Source organism: Talpa occidentalis, unplaced genomic scaffold, assembly GCF_014898055.3.
Source record: "Talpa occidentalis isolate TD23 unplaced genomic scaffold, MPIMG_talOcc4v2.1 talOcc4.16, whole genome shotgun sequence".
In the NCBI taxonomy this organism is placed as follows: domain Eukaryota; kingdom Metazoa; phylum Chordata; class Mammalia; order Eulipotyphla; family Talpidae; genus Talpa; species Talpa occidentalis.
In genome coordinates this window covers 17,746,615-17,767,220 of record NW_023601653.1, presented here as the reverse complement: position 1 = coordinate 17,767,220, position 20,606 = coordinate 17,746,615, and the positions used below count along the sequence as shown (strand labels likewise).

General features: G+C 40.9%; 1 protein-coding gene across 7 annotated transcripts in view; it reads right to left on the bottom strand.

Annotated features, from left to right (window-relative positions):
- TMCC3 (transmembrane and coiled-coil domain family 3) overlaps window positions 1–20,606 on the bottom strand; it is a 130,840-nt gene that overhangs the window by 13,497 nt on the left and 96,737 nt on the right. The window contains exon 1 of one of the 7 annotated variants that reach the window (XM_054696128.1): window positions 1,498–1,508. The exons of the other annotated variants lie outside the window; for them this stretch is intronic. The gene's annotated coding sequence lies outside the window, so the exon portion shown is untranslated. Of the gene's footprint in view, window positions 1–1,497; window positions 1,509–20,606 lie in introns of those variants that run through there. 7 annotated transcript variants of the gene reach the window in all.

Genomic DNA, 20,606 nt, shown 5'->3' with positions numbered 1-20,606 from the left:
CGAATTATCTTTTTCAGATGTAAGATATTAACGGACCTCACACTGTCTAGTGTCCCAGACGCAAATGTGGATCACATCCAACAATAAGTACTAATACTTTGCCACTGGAAACTCCCACCCTGTGCTCGCTCCCTGAGGAAAGAGCCCAGAGCACAGTGGACACAACCCAGGATGATGAGTCTGGCCTCCTTCACCATTTACAGTAGGTTTACATGATTTCTTGGCCCTTCTCCTGCAATACACACATTTCTGCCATGAAGAAGAGACACAGGGTGTTTGATCTGGCAGAACAGTTGCACATAAGAAAGGGCAGAGAGAAGTGAGTGTCAAATCACTGTAAGACTAGAAAACAAGATGAATAATAAAAGGACAGGGGAACTGTGACTTCACCTGGTCAAGATCTCACTGTGGACCCAAATAGGAGCAGGCTCCAATTACAGTAACGAGGAATGCACTAACCCTAGAAAAAGTTTATTTTGGGTAGACAGGGTGTTAATGGTAACTGCAAGCACGACACTGGCAGTTTGATTTCACTGGGGCTACTGATCTGATTATATGACTCTTCTTCTCAGCAACATTCTTTGGCTCCCTAAATTAAATAATACAACCTGGCCACTTTAATGCCCAGGCTTACCTTTGAGGCCTCACCTTGCCCCTGACAGAGGCCATCCGTCTTAAGTGAACCATATAACCTAAAGTTTCCAGAACGTATGCGGATTGTCTATGGATATCCTCTTACATATATTTGCCATGTCTATTATCCACCCACTTCAAAATCCTACATATTCTATGAGATCAATTTCAAATGCTACCTCTACGAAGTTTTCTGAGTGCTGTCGGAAGTGATGAAAAGCAAATGGTGATAATGCTAAGTTTGTAGTCTCCTCTTCACAGGAAACTATCAATAAATGTTTACTGAAGATTCTTTATTCAAGAGTTTGCCATGCAGTCACTTGAGACCTATTTTTAATATATTTATCAAAAAAAAAGACCTTGGAAGTTATGCCCATATAGACCTGACAATTTCAAGTAGAGAGACTTTTCCAATACCGAGGTAATAAACTGTACATCACTTCAATCAAATGGAGATTTTCTGTAACATATACAAGTGAGGACTATTTAAACTCCAGTTGAAGTATACCCGATGCACCGAGTATATTTAATAAGTATAACGCTAGATGAATTTTCACAAACTGAACACATGGTGTAACCAAGACCCAGTTAAAGAACAGAACAGAAGCTCCCCTCACAGACCAGGACTCTATCACCTCCACCAGTAACCTGCAGCCTCTCCCCTCCACAGCATACATTAGTTCTATTACACACATGTACTCTCCTTGTTTTTTTCTGCTCAACATTGTGCAATACATTAAGAACTAGTTCTTGCCCTTCTGGAGCTCAGATAAAATTGAGTTATTTTAAAACAATCAACCTACTTGGTATTTTCAATTGAGAAGTCCATAGACCTTTGAAGAGAGAGAAATTTTTATATCTTACCTTACTGAACAGAGCAGTAAGTCATCACCCTTCCTTCTACCTTCTATCTCCCAGCCCGCGGCAGCTGGCACCCAACTCCAGAGTCTCAATACAGTGGCCTTATTCTCTTCCAGATTGCTGGGAAGGACAACCTTGCATACGCAGAAATGTTTACGCACAGGCAACTGGCTGACTTCTGGCCCACTTTAAGTTATAACAATGCTTGGCATGTCCTGCAGAGTCCAGGTTGGGAACGCAACTGCATTTGAAGTGCCAATCAATCCTACTGTTCGTCAGCAAATCTCAGTTAACCATGTTTGGTGAAGGGGAGAAGTTGGAACCACGGCTGGGCCACACCTTTCAATTTTTTATAGCCCTAGCTCTGCAGGGTAATTAAGAGTCAGCTATAGACATCATCGCTTGATGCTCACACATGCCCGAACATAATCTGAAATTTTGTGAACATGCTGGGGAGAAGTTCTGTGCGAGCCTGCTGTCCCGCATGTAGTGCGAACTCTGCTCTGAGGTAGTGTATGGTGCTGGTTTCTGGGCTGGGGTGTGGGAGGACGAAAGCTCATGGATGACCAGAGCCGATGTGCACATGGACTCTGTGGCTCGAGAGACACATGCTCTAGTTTTGGCTCTAAATGTGCCGTCTGCGTGCTCTCAGGTAAATCAAGTCACGCTGCAGCTTTGACTTCCTATTGAACAGAATCAGGAGACAGAACCAGACAGCTCAGGGTTAACATTGCACAAGCTGCCTTCCAGGCTCCTGTCCTGTGAGGCAACATCACAGAACAGTCAATACCTGGGCTCTTGAGACAGGCTGCTCTGATTTTCACCATGGCCCCCCTCTTCTGAGCTGGATGCCCCTGGAAAAAATGACTCAGCTTCTCTGTGGCTCAATTTCCTCTACTGAAATATGGAGATAATGACTCTTCAAAGAGTTATCGTGAGGACTAGATGAGATAGCATGTACAGTGCTTAAGGACTTCCCAGCACAGAGAACGGTTTCCATAAATGTTTGCTATTGTAATTGTCCCAATTTCATTTAAAAACGTTATCTGTATGTAAAAAATGAAAGGAAAAGAAGCTGCAGTGTTAACAACGGTTATCTTTGTACCCTGGGTTTATGAGGAACCTTTCTTTCTATTTGGATTTCGTATTCTTGAAGTTTTACAACACAATGAACATGTACTACTGTTCTAGCAGAAATAATGCGTTTTTCAAAAATGGCCACAGGGCTCTTTAGGTTCTCTTGCAATGATGGCCATCGTGGTATCCTACGCAAATGGAGGACCACCAGCATCTGAGTGCAAAGCCATTCCTAATCATGTTTTCCTTCTGGCAGCAGAAACATTTCCACTGTCACCTCAATGTTCTGGAACAAAGGGCTAAGGAAAGGCCTAAGCTCTGGACAGACGTCAAAAGTGACACTGACTCATCTCTGCAATAATCCCGTCCTCCAGCACAAGGCCTTACTCACTGGGATGCCAAGCACAACTCAGTCATTACCAGAGCAGCTTGAACACACTGTTCAGGCTTCAAATGGGGGGCTGGCTCCTATGACATTTCACACGGACACCTGGAGAACTAAGGGTACTGAGATGTAAGGAGTCCCCTGGGGCTCTGGGGGACACAGAGGGGCACAGGGGCACAGAGCGATCAGACACAGGGACAGATAATCACCTGCTTAGTCAAGGCTGATACAATAAACCTTTGTTTAAAGAAACCCTGCTTGAACCCAATATGAGGAGAGGGTAGGGTCCTTTAAACTGGCCCTCATTTCCCAGTTAACAGTACATGTGAGGGTGGTTTTACAGACAGACCCACAAAGGAGCTGCATGTTCCATATTCAATATCCAAATGCTTTCACAGATCTTTGTGGCACAGGTGTCCCAGTGGGCAGAGCTGACATTCTGCAATCTTGCTCATTTTAGCTGAAATTGAACTTGAGGTCTGCAGTCAAGACTGTTCCTATGGTGCACCAGTCAGAAGGTGCTAGGCTTGGCTATGGTAATAAACTCATAACATTAGTGGTTTAAACAATAAGGTGGATTTACTCATTTCAACCAGTGTGCTGTGCATCTGTTAAGGAACCCAGGCAGTGACAGAGCTTCCAGCACCTGGAATGTTGCTGGTAGTCAGGGCAAGAGCAGAGACCTGCTAAAAACTTCCTGCCCAGCAGAGGCACCTGAGACTTCTCCACTCATTGCTTTGGCCCCACCTAACTTCAAGGGAGGGGCAGGGCAGGGCAGGACAATCCTGGCAGATGTCCAGGAGGAGAAGTTTCACACCAGTGACATGTACAGTATCTTATTTAATTATTAAAGACTCCAGCATAGTTTCTACTATTATTACTATTTTACAATAAGAGCACAGAAAAGTCAATTGCCTGGGGCAGACAGCTAGTCCAGGCTGGAGCTAGGATAGAGATCCAGGTGGTCTGTCTCTAGAACCTGCCTCTCTTACAACAATGACTGAGGACTTTTACTGTGAATCAAGCACTGTGCTCAAGATTTTATGCATTCATGTATTCACACACACCCTATTTTATTTTTTTAATTTTTATTAATTTTTATTTTTTTAATTAATTTTATTTTTTTAAACAATATTTGCTTCTTCCCACCCCCTCAAGTGTAGTCCCCATAGAGTTTCCTTCACCAATGCACCCATGCACCATCACCTCAGTCCCCTGTGCGCCTCCCTCCCTCCCTCTGATACCGCTTCCTCCTCCTCCCCTGCAGGATGTCTCTGATTTATAACTGTCTGTTTTTGCTTTGTTGTGTTTTGTACTGTTACTATATTTTTACACTGATGTCTTATTTGGTTCCCCTATATTCCTGCTATAAGTGAAACCACCTGATATTATTCTTTTTCCTCCTGGCTTATTTCCCTGAGCATAATTCCTTCCAGTTCCATCCATGTTGCTGCGAATGGCATGAGTTTCTTTTTGGATTGCTGAATAATATTCCATTGTGTATATATGCGACATCTTCTTGATTCAGTCATCTATTTTTGGGCATTTGGGTTGTTTCCAGTTCTACCTACTGTAAATAGTGCTGCAATAAACATAGGTATACAGGACACACCCTATTTTATATGGCAAGCAAGGCTTATAAAAAATACCTGTGTGTTTCTTGAGGTTCACAGATAATAAATAGCTTAGTTGGGACTCAACTAAGATATAAAATATGCGAGACTTCAAAAGATTTGGACAAGTTCAGTGACCAACCAGGTAAGAACCCCATTTCTGCTGTGCCCCGAACACGATCATTCAGATGTGTGTGGACACTGGACTTGGTTTGGAATACTCTGCCAGAAAGGCTCTCTGGGGTTCTGCCAGAGTCACACTATCTCAGATTTGACATAGACTATGAAATCCAATCTTTACCTGTGATTTCAAAAGTAGTGATTTAGGCAAAATAAAAAGCTTGTTTTTATCAGCATCATGCCCGAGGATTTACAAATCACTAAGAGAGAGGGAGAGAAACAGAAGGTAAAAACCAGAAAGATAAGACAGGGCCTGTGGACAAGCAGCATGTCTAAGCCCCAACAAGCAAAAGGCTGTTAGCAGATAAGCCAATGGATTTGCCTGGGGAGAGGGAAGACACTGCCCTCCTCGCCCCCAGTGTTGGGTGACACATCTTGGGGAAGAGGTCCAGGACCTCAGCACTGCCCTAAAGGCATAGGTACCAGAGTAACGTGAGCTGTTTCCCTGTCTTAGGAACACATGCTAACTGGCAAGTCACCTTCCTGCTTCCTGCATGGAGCTCACTCACACTTGTGAACTGTCCAGACACTCAGTGAGGGAACCTCTCAGCAAACCACTGGACTCCTGCATCCACCACTTGGTTTTCTTGCTAACTGAGCTGCCCTGTACTGAAAAAATTATTCTGAAGGCTTGGTAAGCATCCTTGGTAAGACATTCATTAATACATTCACGTACCTATACAGAATATTCAGTACCTATGTTTTCGAAGAAAGCATCTTCCCTTAAGGATCTTTTTTCAGTCAAGTGTCTTTATAAAATGATGATCTAATTTGTTTAGGCCACTTCCTTTTGTAGTTCAAGTGTGATGATAGTACATTCTGAACTTGAAATAAGTTTCCAGTGTACAGAACGGACGTCATGCCACTTGTTTGATCCTAAAGGTTTTATTTCCTCATTTCTTTTTCTCTTGACAAAAGAAATTCTGTAGGGACACAAAGTTCTGTTTCTTGATTTTAAGTAAAGTAAATCTCTTTAGTCTGGGCTTTGGGCTGATCTGAAACAGGGGCTAGAAGACAGGTACCTTTGAGAGGCCAGTTCTTTATCCCCATGCAGCTCAAAAAGGTGTGGGAAAGGCAGTGAGCACCTAACACCTGGCCCTCACCTCTACAGCCAAGGCACTAAGAACTCAGTCTTCCTGAAGAAAGGGCTCCCAGTTCCTTCTTGTGGGGAGACGGTGAGTTCTGAAGAAGGAGATATAGGAAGCCCTAATTTTAGGATTACATGGAGAAAAACTGTCTTTGAAGCCTTTAGTTCCTATACTCAGAAGAAACTGAGAGGGGGTGAGTGAGGACACCTGGACACTGACAACTTCTGGTGGTTCTGGACTCTCTCCCACCCAAGCTTGTTATTCCCATCAGTTTCTCACAGCGTCTGTCAGTACAACCTTCCCAGGGAAAGGACCTGCGCATTTCCCTTTAGGGAGAGGTGTGAACACCACCTTCTATTCTGAGACAACCACTCCCTGGAACTAAGGGAGTAGAAGCAGCTCTGAAGAAGGAAACCTGGGCTGCAAAGATCCTTAGAGAGCAGAGAAAAATAGCCAGTCCCAGCAGCCAGACCTGGGCAGAAAGTGGGGCTCCATGCCAGTACTGGTTCTATCCCCCCAACACACCTTCTCTTTTCCTTTAGCATTTTATTCACCACCTTTCTCCAAAGCACAGGGGAAGAGTGTTTCTGAGTGACAGTTCCAGATCTAGCACTGTCCTCCAGAGTCCTTGACCATCTCCACTCTGAACAGTATGGAGCAGCCTCTCAGACACTCAGCAATGACTAACTTAACACGAGGGGCACTGACTGCAACAGAAGGCAGATCCTCAGAGCTGGAAGAATCTTTAGATGTCTCACTGGGTCTAATGCCTGTTTTTAAAAGAACCAGCTTGAATGCAAACCCAAGTAACTTTTCATTTTAATCCACGCTCTGGTCATTATAGGTGCCTTACACAAAAGTGAAGGTAATCTGTCTACTGTGGTATATAGCTTCTTGGATAGACACCTAAGGTGAATAAAATACGGGTGTTAATCAGATGCCAATCATCATGACATGTCCTATTTGGCTTGGGATGCTAGGAAGTTCAGGACCAAACGCAGAGTAACTGCTAGACCTTTCTGCCTCCCCACTCCCTTTGTTTTTGACTTTTGGATGTTATCGCTGCTCTAGTTATACTTTCCCCACGACTCCCCATAACCTGGCTCTAAGAGGAAAGAGCTGGGTGTAATCTGCAGATGCTGGGCACGCCCTCCTCCCTCTGATGACAAGCTCTCAAGTTCCACAGGAAGAAAGTGGCCAAAAACACCCAGTTGAAAAAATGACAGAGTTACTTCTACCCCCCGACTCCCAGGGCACCCAGAAAAAACTGTACTAGGGTCACAAGGGGCTTTGTGCCCCTTGAAAAGCTGCTATATGAGACTTTCAGGATATATAGCTTTTGGTATTCAGGTTCCATAGTGCTCTCTCAAGGCAAACCTACGAGTTATGACCTGCAGGTCAGGGCTTAATTTGTTTTTAGTACAATAACAAATACTGGAGGGGAAAACGTATGTACTGAATGATTTGTAGTATAGAATTTGTTGTAAATGGTGGGCCTCCCCGGTGGCGCAGCGGTTGAGCACTGGGTTGCGAAGCTGCCCGCGGCCTCTGCAGCGCCGGTTCGATCCCTGGCTGCTCCCCGGCCACCAGAGGAGGGTCCCACATGGCGCGCAGACCTCTCCTGCCGCCCGCTGCTCCCCTCAGCAGTGTACTTCGGTCCTTCTGCCTGCTCTGCTCCCTGCTCTGGCTCTGGTGAATTCTCTCACCCTCCTGCGCTTCTGACTGTACCCAGTGCATGTATAAACAAAACAAACAAACAAATAAATAAATAAAACATGCCTCTATTAAAAAAAAAAAAAAAAAAAAAGAATTTGTTGTAAATGGATCAAAACATCACTAGCCATCAGACAGGGTTGAGAAATAACAGTTTTGAGGGAGAAGGAAAACTGAGCTATATTAATTTGTTTCCCTTTTGTAATACTGAGGTAATTTCCTTTGAGCAATTTTATCTTTTCTAATAAAAGCCAGCAGTATTATTCCAGTTCAATTAGAGATAAAAAGCTGCTTTTAGTTTTACCAATAAATACATACCATTATATCTAAGGAAAAAAGACTTAATATCCATTAAAAGTATATTCAATCAACATTTTAGTAGTTATTTCTAGGGAGGAAAAAGAACTTTACTTTGAAGTTGTGTTGAGCCTTCAAATGGGGCCAATCAATATAAAAACTATTTCCTTGCATCAAATACAACAATCTTTCTAAAAGACAAATCAGATCATATCCTATTTCTCTGAAAAAACTTTAAAGTCCCCTAGGCAAACATGAGAAATCTCTAGCAAAGGTTTAAAATTCTCTTCAGGGCCTCCCCTGGTGGTGTAAGTGGTTGAGCAACGTGTTGTGAAGCTGTCCGCAGCCTCGGCAGTACGGGTTTGACCCCGGCTGGCAGGCGAGGGCCCCACATGGCATGACAGACCTCTCCTGTCGTGCCCGCTGCTCCCCTCAGGAGTGTATTTCATCAGTCTGCCTGTTCTGTTCCCCGCTCTGTCTCTGGTGAATCCTCTCACCCTCCTGTGCACCTGGCCTGTACCCTGGTTCTTATATAAATAAATAAATAAATCTTTAAAAAAATAAATAAAATTCTCCAGATGAAGATGTGATAACTATACACAAAGGAATATTACTCAGCAATCAAAAAAAGATAAACTCATGCAATTTGCAGCAACATGGATGGAGCTAGAAGGGATCATGCTCAGTGAAATAAGCCAGAAAGAAAAAAAAAGAAAAATACCGGATGGTCTCACTCATAGCAGGAATTTAGAAAACCTAAATAAGGGACCAGGAAAAAGACTAATATAATAAAGTAAAAATCAAAATCAACAGGCAACTATAAACCAGAGATACACTACAGGACGTGGAGAAGGGAGTATGATCAAAACAAGGGGAGTGGGAATTGTATGGGGACTATAACCAAGATGAAAATGCATACATTATGCAAAAATGAAAAATGACGTAAAAATATATAAAATAAAATTAAAAAAAATAAAAATAAATAAAATTCTCTTGGTTATGGTCCCTCTAGGCATATTCCAGCAGACTCATCATATGACATTCTGAGCATATCTCCTGAACAAGGCAGTGGAGTAAGGTTGAAGCTTTACAGATACTCTCACTTGAAAAGCTTTGTTTTTTAGATCTGGAAGTGAGGTGGCATTAGTTAGGTTGTTATAGCTAGTGAGACACAGAACCAGGATTTGTACCAAGGTTTAACCTTTTAACCTTCATGTTATTCCTTTAATCCACTAAGCCAGCTGCCCCTAAATGCTTCGTGCATTTTCCTATTCTCTGTGTTAAGTGCTTACAAGCTCCCCACCCTATGAAGGCTTCCCACACCTCCATTCCAACTTCCTTTTCAAGGACCAACTCAAACACCATGTCTTCCGTAAAACCTCCCCCATTCCCACACCCACCTAGAATTGATTGCTTGCTTTGTATTCTCCCCAAATGTGCAGTGCTTACCCTGCTAGGTATAAGAAGAGTTTGTGAAAGATCTGTTCCCCCACTCTTCTGAAGTCACAAGGAGAGGAAATATCTAACAAGCCACCTGTGTCCTGCCTCACAGTCCTTTCCCGTTAGGACCCTGGTAACCCTCCCATGAATTGGTGGTTGACACAGAGCCAACTGGGACAGTCAGTTGTCCCTCAAGTTTACTTTCTTTCAGCTGTTTGCAATGGATTAAGCACTAGCAGCTGAGGTTTACGCTGGACCACTTTTAGGAAAGACTGGATTGAGGACTTTTGATTCATGCAAGAGATTATTTAGGAAACCGTGTCTTTGTGGCTCTCTGTTACTCTAAGTAAATATTAAGATCCAAAGTATACAGAAGATCCAGGTGTACCCGTCCTTCCCTAGGTGATACCCCTCACCCCTGCAGTGGGCATCATATTTTGCAGACAACCCCAGTGCCTGCTCCATCTAACATATCCAAGTTTTAATTCCATCCAGTATTTACGAGGGTATAAGCAATCTCATATTGCATTAAACGCAAAACTGAAAAAAAAAATTATCTAATGCACCACCAAGATTATCAGATAGTTCCTTGTCACTTAAGAAAGCACAATTCAATAGAATGTGATGACATAAATTAGGGGATCCTTTTACCCTCAAAGTCTAAGAAGGCAATGACTTGTTTAATGGCAAAAACAGGCCTCAAGAAAATGGGGCAAAGGTACACAGTATCTTAGCAAGATAGTTCAAATTATTTAAAAAACAGAGGAACTTCCAGTTATTAGGGATCTGTTAAACATAATATTTTAAATGCTTCACATACATGAATTTATTTTTCCTTTTAAAAATCTGTGATTTGGCCAATTCCTGCCATTTGATGGATGGGACAAGTACTTGACTTGTCTGCAGTCCTAACAACTGTAATGTGGCACAGCTGTGATTCCAGTCCAGGCCTACCTGTCTCCAAGGTCTGGGTTCTAAAATACCTCCACCTTCCATTAAGACCCTCAGGAATACGTCGGAACCTTGATAAGAACATATTTCCCACAACTCCTAACATTTGGTTTACTTAGATCACTGTGTTACGATAAAATATTCCAATGTAAAAAATATGTGTGGTAAGCATTGCGAAGCTGGCCTCTTTCGACTTAGATGGCGCGCAGACCTCTCCTGCTGCTTCAGCAGTGTATGAATTCTCTCGTAAAAAATATGTGTGGTAGAGAAACCAGAAGAGCAAATACTAACAGATGGCCTTAGACAGTTCTTGGTGCTACAAGGCAATTTACTTGATGCTCCTAATTTGACGTTAATAAGAGAAGAAACCAGCTTAAGTCCTAATAATAAAAAATGTAGGTCACTTCTGTTTTAACCACTCATAACCACTCCGAATGCACCAGAAACATGCCAGTTTGTACATACACTCCCACTTCTGGCGAAGGCCCTAGCAGATGCTATAATCCTTACACACTCCAAGATGTAGGTAGGAGGAGAGCGCCTTCTCTCCTAGCCACAGGCATTTAAAAACACCAAAGATTTATATTTTGGACAGAGAACCATCCTCTAATGAAAAAAATTGTTTTGTCACCTGAAGGAAAGGAAACTAGAAGGAAATGAATTGTGGGCTGCCATTTTTAAGATAAACACTATACCATGAACATTACTAGGACCCATCTATTATTTGGGTTAACTGTATTTTCAAAGAGGGGAAGCAGTCTTCTAGGACCCCATTACAACACTTGTAGCAATCAGCCAGCTGTTTCATAGGGAAATCCTCATGCCAAAGCCATGTGTCTTATACAGAGTGTCATTCATGCAGTAGCACCATAAATTGGTGGCTAATAGCACAGATTCAGAGCCAGTTATGCCACATTAATTATATCACTATGGGCAAGTTATTTGCTCTCTCTATGCCTTGGTTTCCTCTTCTGTAAAGTTAGCACTGCAGTATCATCTGCCCAGGGTGTGAGGAATAAAACAAGCAGCGCTGTAATGTGAAGTCCTTAGACCTCATACAGAGTAAATGTCCTAAGTGTAGGCTGGCAGCCATTCAATACAAAATACCACAAATAAATGGGAATTTCAGAAAAGCCCAAAGCCAAGAACAATGGTGCTACTGTTGCCATGATGTAAATTCTTTCAGTAGAAGATGACAATTTCTCATCCTTCCCTGCCATGGACCCGGCTTGTATCTGCCCATGCATCTTACAGGAGGGAGGTAGGAGAAAAAGAGAAGCAGAATCTAACACACCACAGAAATCCCCTAAGATCTACTTTCAATGAATCTGGACTGAACTGCAAAGATAATACATTTAAAAAGATACTCAGCCAGGGCCTCCCTGGTGGCGCAAGGGGTTGAGCGCCACACTGTGAAGCTGTTGACAGCCTCTGCAGTGCAGGTTTGATCCTGGCTGGCCGGTGAGAATCCCACATGGCACAGCAAACCTCTCCTGTCTCGCCCGCTACTCCCCTCAGCAGTGTACTTCGTCAGTCTACTTGTTCTGTTCCTCACTCTGTCTCTGGTGAATCCTCTCACCCTCCCGCACATCTGGCCTGTACCCCAGCTCTTGTATAAATAAAATAAATCTTTAAAAAAAATACCCAGCGACCCCAAAGATGATGTAGTATTTGAATGACTGAATCTGACTTTTTGAGATGTACAGTATATCTCAAATGACTAAAGTTTAAAAAGCTCAGTATCTGATCCCTAATTTTTAAAATGTGCCATTAGTCTTTTATGTTGCTATTTTCAGTAAAATGAGGACTCTAAAGAGATCCTGAAGACAGATGTCTAACATTTCCATTTCCCAGTAAGACAAAGGAAAACTGCATTAGAAAACTTGCCTGATAATCATAACTTGCTACTTCCTCTCAAAAGCCTCAACTAATTCTTCAGAGTATTGTGTCATGGAAGTTTGTTTTTACAAATACTGTGTGGGGTTTGGAAGACTGGGCTGCAATTAATTCCATGACTTTATCAATGGCATCATTCCCTAATTGTACCCAGGTTCTCTCCTTCATCCCTTATTCAAGCATTGCCACATTCTGTTACTTCCTGGTCCAAGGACTGCTCTCTGGACTGAGTCCTAGCCCCAGGTCCAGCTACCCGAATTTAAGCCCTCCTCACTATCTCACCTACACCCAAAATCATAGATTAACCAAGAGTCATTGCTTTTAGCATTTTACTTCAACCCAGTCCATGGAAAGCATGACACTTACCTTCTAAACTTCTACTTTCATCACATTACAACAGTGATCAAGATGTTTTTCTTTTAATAAAAAGAGCTGGGTTCCTCCTCCTGCTGATACTTAATCCCTGAGTAATTTTTCCTTTCCCAACTGTTAATGTCCTCGTCCTTCCTTCCACCACCCACCAGACAAGTCTTAGCTTTGTGGTCACTGAGTCCATTTCTGCACTATTTGTTTAAGCCCCAACACTCACGTCATTTCTTTTTGGACATACCATTTCCTAGACCTCTGTCTTATCTGAATCCTAACATCCCTTCAAGATTTATTCCATGAGGTCTTTTCAAAGGACTCCTGCCCACATTATTTCTTCTCCTTCCTGACCAATTTGGCTCTTGCATACTGCTGAGTGAGACCTGTCCATCCTTGTACATTTAGGTTGCTGAAAGTATTCACTTTTTAGTTGCCTTACCACACTCAGCACAGAAATAACAACACTGAGTAATGTATTTGCCTAACTAACTTCTCTAAGCTATAAAGCAGTATATTCCAAATTCTGTATGAGACCCTCATTAAGAAATACATTTACTTATATACACATACATATGGGTGCACATATAAGCATACACACACACACACCTGAAACACAATTTTACAAAATAATCCTCACTACATGCAATACAATTGCACAATAGGAAATTATAATTGATTTGGTAAGGTACATTATCTGTATTATGCTGAAATAGTCATTGTTTTTAGATACAGAACAGAAACAAAGTGTCCTGATGTCTGTATATAGCTTACTTTGAAACAGGTTACACACACACACACACACACACACAAAGCAAACACGAATTTTGATTATTGAATCTGGATAAGGAAGATTCTTCTTTCTGCTTTTCCATATAAAAATATAAAATGGTAGCTATTAATCATTAAATTTATTTCATGACCAACTAATAGATTTCACCTAATTATATTTAATAAGGTTCTGACATACTGAAGAATGGTCTTCGGCTACTTCCTTGCTAATGGGTCAATAAAGGATTTCATTTTCTATTGCTTTAAGTTCATTAGTTTCTCCTTTAAAATCTTTTATATGAATTATTGGTACCTTAGCAGGAAGGTATAAGATTAAGGACTAATTTCTTTACTTGCGGAGATCACAGAATTCATCCTAAGCCTTCTCATCCTAGGAATAATCTTTGCGGTTTTCACTAAAGCTTCATAGAAATAAATCTTGGAATAGCAAAAATTCAAGGCAATGCACTGAAACTGAAAATGGCAAAATAAGACTAGTTAAAACACCCGCTCCTGCTCCTTTAAGAAATGGGGCTAATAAAAGAACAAGTTCCAAAAACAGGGTTAGTCACAACTTTGACGCTAACAGGGAAGTGAAAGACATTTCCAGATAGCTGAAATTCTTTGGGTCAACATTTTAAGTCCTATTGGTAGTATATTTCCATATTTCTAAATTCCCAAGAGTGCTTTCCTATTGACCGGGGTCAGCCACACGATCAGATTTGAATTGTGACACAGAATCATGACCTCAAAAAGACACATGAGCTAGACTAATGGGGGAGACTTGCGGTCTACTTAACTCCCCAGTTTCAGATCCTTCATCTGTGGAAACAGATGGCTAAGCCCTGGAACCTTGAAGGTCTCTGCAGTTGTTCTACTTGACAGTGGATATGCTCAGTGATTCCAGTGGTTCAGAGGTCAGACCAGGGGCGCAGGGGTAAGGAGAATGATTTGCCAGAAGGTGGCATGTGGGGCACTAGAGTTGACAATAGTGATACAGCTGGAGGTTACTTGGTGCACACAGAGGCAAAAATCATCCAACTGTACATTTAAGATATATGCACTTGACTGCAAAGTATCCCTCAAAATACAAAATGCTAAAGAAAACAGACTCTGAAAATACCAGTGGTCAAAATTACTAGTTTATCTTTATAGACCCTATAACATTATAAGTACTCAATAAATGAGTGTTATTAACATACAATATTGTTCATTCGTAGCGGGAAAAGAACTTTAGTTTCATTAGTAAGTCAGTTCACACTGCACTCTGACGGCTTTTTATCACTTTAAATGTTTTGAAAACTCTCATTGACACTAGCTAATAAATAACTGTTTTTAGTACCAGGAAACAAAAGAACAAATATAGCACACAAACTAGGCACTAGTATTTGTCCTGTAACTAAATATATCAGATTTAGGGAAAAAAATTTAATCTTGAATTCTGTAAAATGTAGCAAAAATTCTAAATATGCTGAAGTAGATGGCAGATGCCCTGTTCATTGCGTAAGTTATTTAGAAACCACTGTTCCTCAGAGGCTGAATTTAACTAAAGGCACACAAAGTACAACTAAGGCTTACTCACTTAGACAAAATTGTTTTTGTGATATTTAATGGAATTGATTAACATAGGTTCTAAACCAGGTCCACCAAATACACAGAACACCCACTTCAAAATGTTTTTCTGGGCATCTTCTGTGAGTCAGGCTGTCACTAAAAGCACTATAGTCAAAGGATGTGAATGACCAACTTGCCCTAGGAGTTCACTGTTTGGGCAGAACCACATAATTACAGCAAATCATTACAAGAGTAGAGAGGAAACAAAAGGAGCAGAAATAAGGCACAGAAAGCTTCAGTGAGAAGGCTTCTGAGTAGTGTGCACTTGGCTTAGAAGGGCAGGTTCAAAAAGTAGCTGAGAATCTAGTAAGAAACACTGTGCCCACAGAGGCAGAAGGCAGAATATTTAAGAAATTTCTTAGGGTATCTAGACTTACAAGGAGTAAACCAGTCATTCTGAATTAGGTCATGATTGAAGATTAGGCAAAAAGAGGCGCAGAGCCAGGAATTCTACAGGGAGAATGCATGGGACACTGAAGACGACAGTCAGCCTGGGACCAGAGCTGCAAACCACGCTAGTCTCAGCACTTTATCACTAACCTAGGGGAAGCCAGGGACTTGAAAGTAATGGGAATTTTTTTTAAGTAATAAAAATAAAATATTGAGAAACAGAGAAGGTGGAGTATAAAAAAAGGGCAATAATCACTCAGAAACCCATCTTAAATAAAGACACTATTTAGAATCTTAATTTTTTAAAACCCCCCTAACTGTGACTATAGTAGACACAGGGATTTTAGATTTGGTTCATGTGTGCTGCACAAGCACAAAGAAATTGTTAACAAATTTACAGCATTTGGTCAACATATGCCCATATACTCAAGCTGCATTGTGCAGCAACAACACATTGTATGCCCAAATCCCTGTTTAGGATGCAGTGGTCATGTGACCAGTCCAACTGTTTTTTCTCCAAGCCACATGAAGCTATAGACAGCTCAGTTCTCACCTTAAATATTATGCATCATCACATGAGGGGAAAATCAGGTATTTTGCCTCATAAATACATGATTGGTATTTTACTCTACATCTCTACTCATCTCTTTCTGTGGACTGGAGACGCTAAGGGAACTCCAATTATCACAGCCCTGGTGATTTTCATCAGCAGGCTTGGCAGATTACAAAGGATAAAAATTTTCATCTAGGATGAAAAAAAAAAAATGGCAGGCGTTAACAAGTTTCCCCAAAAGTACAATTCCATCTGTCTTTTATTTATCGATCGAAGAGAGAAATCCCCCAATGTAAGCTGCAAATCACATTTGCCCTTTTCTAAGCCATAGTAAGGGAAAGTATCCCAGATTCTTCTGACTGTAGGAAAGCACACAGGACATCTATCTACACTGCATATTTATTATGACTGAAATTTGGCTGGGGGGAATAAAAGGAAAAATTAGATTAATAAAATGAAAAAAAAAAGGGTGTGAATGACAGAAGGCAGTCTGGGAATGTTTTAATGCCTCTTTACTGCAAACACAACAAACCAAATCATGAGTCTGTATTTGACTTAGAGACCTGACTTCCCAGCAGACTGAAAGAAACCTCAGACAGGACACCTTTCTGAGCTTGTGACTGAATTGCCTATGTGAAGAATTACCACTTTACCAAACAGAAGAAAATCTTAAAAGAAAGAGACCGATGCCTAATTCCTCAAGTTACATCAACAATGGGCTTTTCTCTTTGTCTTAGATTGCGGGAGTTGATGAACATGATGATACTCTAAGGGCTGCTAAGCTACATGACAGTATTCCAAAGGAGTGCTCTTTATTAATTTGACTCAATCCACCTACCTTATTCAATATTTCAAAAATGTTAAAGGACCATCTGCTCAAGATTCACCAACTGAGATGAGAACATGATGAAACCTCATTCAGTCCAAGATGTTACACTGGAAATTTGATGAACTGAAGTTTGATTTCTGTACTTGATGATAGCTCTGGTGTCTTTCGTTACTTTAGTGTTACTATGACTGATGTTTTATTAATAAAACTATTGTAAATATATCTGAAAGTACCACAATCCCCATGTCAGAGAAAAACTTTAACTGCTTCCATTGTGGATAAATATGTAGTCAACAATCAGTGAATACATACATCATATTTATAGGGCTGATCCAAAGTGTTCAATCATATCTAATCAGAGGCAAAGATAAGTTTATTTTATTAAGGAGCACATCCTTCAGAGGCACCAAACTTTATAAACAGTGGGAAAGTGACAAACATAATTAAGTTCAGAATTAGATGACAAGCAGATTAGAATACCTTCATTTACTTTGCACTTACATAGCATCTTTCATCAAAATTTCAATAAACCTTGCAAATATTCTTAGCCCAACCTGGGATATGATTATCTGGAAGCATTACAAATTTGTTTTGAATTTCACATTAAACTGACAGGCATTCAGCCTTTGGTAGTCATTGTTAGGTCTTCCCTCTGCCTTGCCTCTCACATTCCCTCTTTCTTTCTTGATATTATTTTCAGCATCTGATACCAGCCTGGTGTACATCTTTTATATGCACACTGAGACCACTGACCGGATCTCCTAACTCATCTCACTGTCCCTCGGCTGCCCCTCTCAATGGTCACCACATAGTTTATTCACAGGATGAGCTCAAAATTTCATTACTTGGAAGTCAAGATCCTCCATGTCTTGACCCAAGTTGGTCTCTCTCCAGATTTTGTACTCACATTCTTGTATCTAGACCAAATGGCTGGTCCAGACGAATACTGCACATATCAGTAATATGCTCGATCACTTCTAGTAGTCCACCTCACCTTTCCTCATCTGCACCCACTCTGGCATGTAGTCATCACCACTCCCTTCCACCTCCACCATTCATCATCCACTCTACACTTGCTTCGTACCCGTGAGCACAGCATAAGTTTGACATACTTGACCTCTAATCCTTGCTCCAATTCTACAAATTATGTTGAGTCTAAAATAGTGACTATCAACGAAATCAAGAACTCTGACAAGGTTACAAACAGTGAGTGATGAACCAAAATTCAAACTCATATCTTATTTCATAGTCAAGGTTCTTTTTAAAATTTCAGGCATCCTGAAGTATCATTCCCCCATGACACTCTACTTATCAAACTCTTGGGGTTCTTTCAGAGTCTGGCTCAATTTTCTCTCTTCCATGTAAAGTCATTTCTTATCACCTGCAATGTAGTAATTGGTGGTTACTCAGAACTCCCACTGTCCTTACTTGTCTTTGAATCCCTCCCGTGGCACTTAAATCTTCTACTGCCTCATTTTGTTCGTTACCTGTTCCTCCCTCCCTCCCAGCCCTTTGAGTCCTAGAGTCTCACATTTGTCTCGTGAACACAGTAGCCACTCAACTGTATTGTAACTGAGTTTTGTATTTTGATATTATTTTCTATGCAAGCTTGAGTATCAGCTAGTATAATTTTAGTTACTGAAGTTCAACAATCTGGGCACTTATGATCTCACCAACTAAGAATGTCAGGACAAGCTGATATGAAGGCAAAAATATTATCAAGGACCCAAGCTCTTTCCATTTTCATTCCACTCTTAGGACTTTTGTTTGTTCCTTCACAGAGGCAAGAAGGCTGCTGAACTTCTGAGAATCACATGGAAACAATTTCTGTCTCCAGACAAGTCTACTGCTCTTCTTTCCTATTTCATTAGGGAGGAAAAAATTTTCCAGAAATTCCTCTGCAGATTTCCCCTTATGTTCCTTTGGCCAGGACTGAGCCATTTGTCCATGTCCTAACTGTAGACAGGCTCCAGAGAGTGTCTCTAACAACTCTTGCCTGCACTGTGGGAGCTGGCTCAGCCATTAGGGTAGAAAGGGGAGAAAAATTGCATGGGAAATATAACCAAAATGAAAACGCATACATTGTGCCAAAAATGAAAAATGATGTAAGAATTATATAAAATAAAATATTTTAAAAAACAAAAGAAAGGGGAGAAAAGTGGTGCTTGGAGAGGACAGGCACCAATAGTTTACCAATAACACCAGTAGAGAAATGCTAGTGCAATGACAAGCTCTGTGCAATGAATCTTGTCCATCTCCCAACAGATGAAGAAAAGGTTTTTGCTAATCCTGTTATAAGAGGCACTGTTTGCTCTAGAGGTAGGCAAGAAGAGAATTAGAATTGGAATCTCCTAGTTCCTTAGTCAATAAATTGTATGCACAGCCCTTTGCCTCAGATCTCTTCCACTATCATCACCATCACAATTTTTGTCAAAATCATATTTAAAAAACTGATGCAAGGAAAGGCAAGAAGCAATAAACCCAGCCCTTCTGAGCTTCCACATAGTTCTCCAAACATTAAAACAGGCCAAAAAAAATAAATAAATAAATAAATAAATCAAGAGACTTAAAGAACAGAAAGGAGGTCAATAATTTACGAGTCTGCCTGTTTCTCCTATTCTTTTTTGTTGCATCTAAAGATGGTTGGCCTGGTCTGGCCACTAGCGCCACTGCCACCACCACTACCAGTTCTGGAATCAGCATAGACATACATCAATGGGAACCATTTAAAAATGTTGACAATGGAAAACAACAGTCACTAAAGTGGAGGTGAATCAGAACCAGTTCCCGTGGGAAGCTGTGCAGGTGAAACGGTTAAGGGAGAAATGACACAGAGCTGGGTCTGGAGTGCATATTCATTTGTGCCTTAGAGGGGCAGTGGGGGCAGGTGTTATATAAATGTACACAAGTGTGCTTTTTGTATGGAAATTTCTATAAGGATATCTTAAAACTTGTAAGTGGTGGTTACCTCTGGGGAATAGGATTGGGAATCTGGGGACAGGGTTTTAGAGTTTCTTTGGGCACAGGTTGGTTTTATTCATCTTATTATTTTGTATATATTTTTACAGTTCCCAAGGGCCTGCACCCTCAAAGTGAGATTAATATGCAAACATCTGCAAAATTTCATTAACATATGAGAGAGACTTCCTTGTTTCCTCTAAGGACCTATGATTTTTACTAGTATCAGGATTCAGGATAAACATTTTTGTAAATTAAACTAACTTGCTGATTCAGTTTATGTGATTTTATAAAGACTCCCCAATGAAAAGAGGGCTTTTAAATCCCCTTTCCCAAGGAAGTAAGCTGTACGTGAAAAGGTAGTTGTAAATGATATTTTATGGAACAAAGTTGGAATTGCCAAGTTATAAATAGTAAGTTTCAAAGAAAATTGCATTAAAAAGTAATGTAAACTACACATGCAATTTGCAGCAACATGGATGGAGCTGGAAGGGATCAGCTCAGCAAAATAAGCCAGAAAGAAAAAGAAAAATACCGGATGGTCTCACTCATAGCAGGAATCTAGAAAACCTAAATAAGGGACCAGGAAAAAGAATGACTATAAGAAAGTAAAAAATCAAAATCAACAAACAACTATGAAGCAGAAACACTCTATGGGGAGGGGGGGGGAGAGGAAGGAGGGATTGGGGTCAAAATAAGGGGGATGTAATTGTATGGGGAATATAAAAATAAAATTTAAATAAAAAAAATAAAATGGTACCTGAGGAAAAAAAAATAAAAAATAAAAAGTAATGTAAACTAATGCTACACCGTTCTTAGCAACTCTTCACAAAACCCAACTCTTCAAGTGACCAGTGCTATTGGAACATCTTCATGGAGAGCACAGTTTCCCAAAGCTCAGAGCTGTGAACTGTGTGGGCAACGAGTTCACACAGAGGCTCTTCACTGAGCCCCCTCTGGAGCAGACAATGGCCTGTGTCACCTATTCATGATG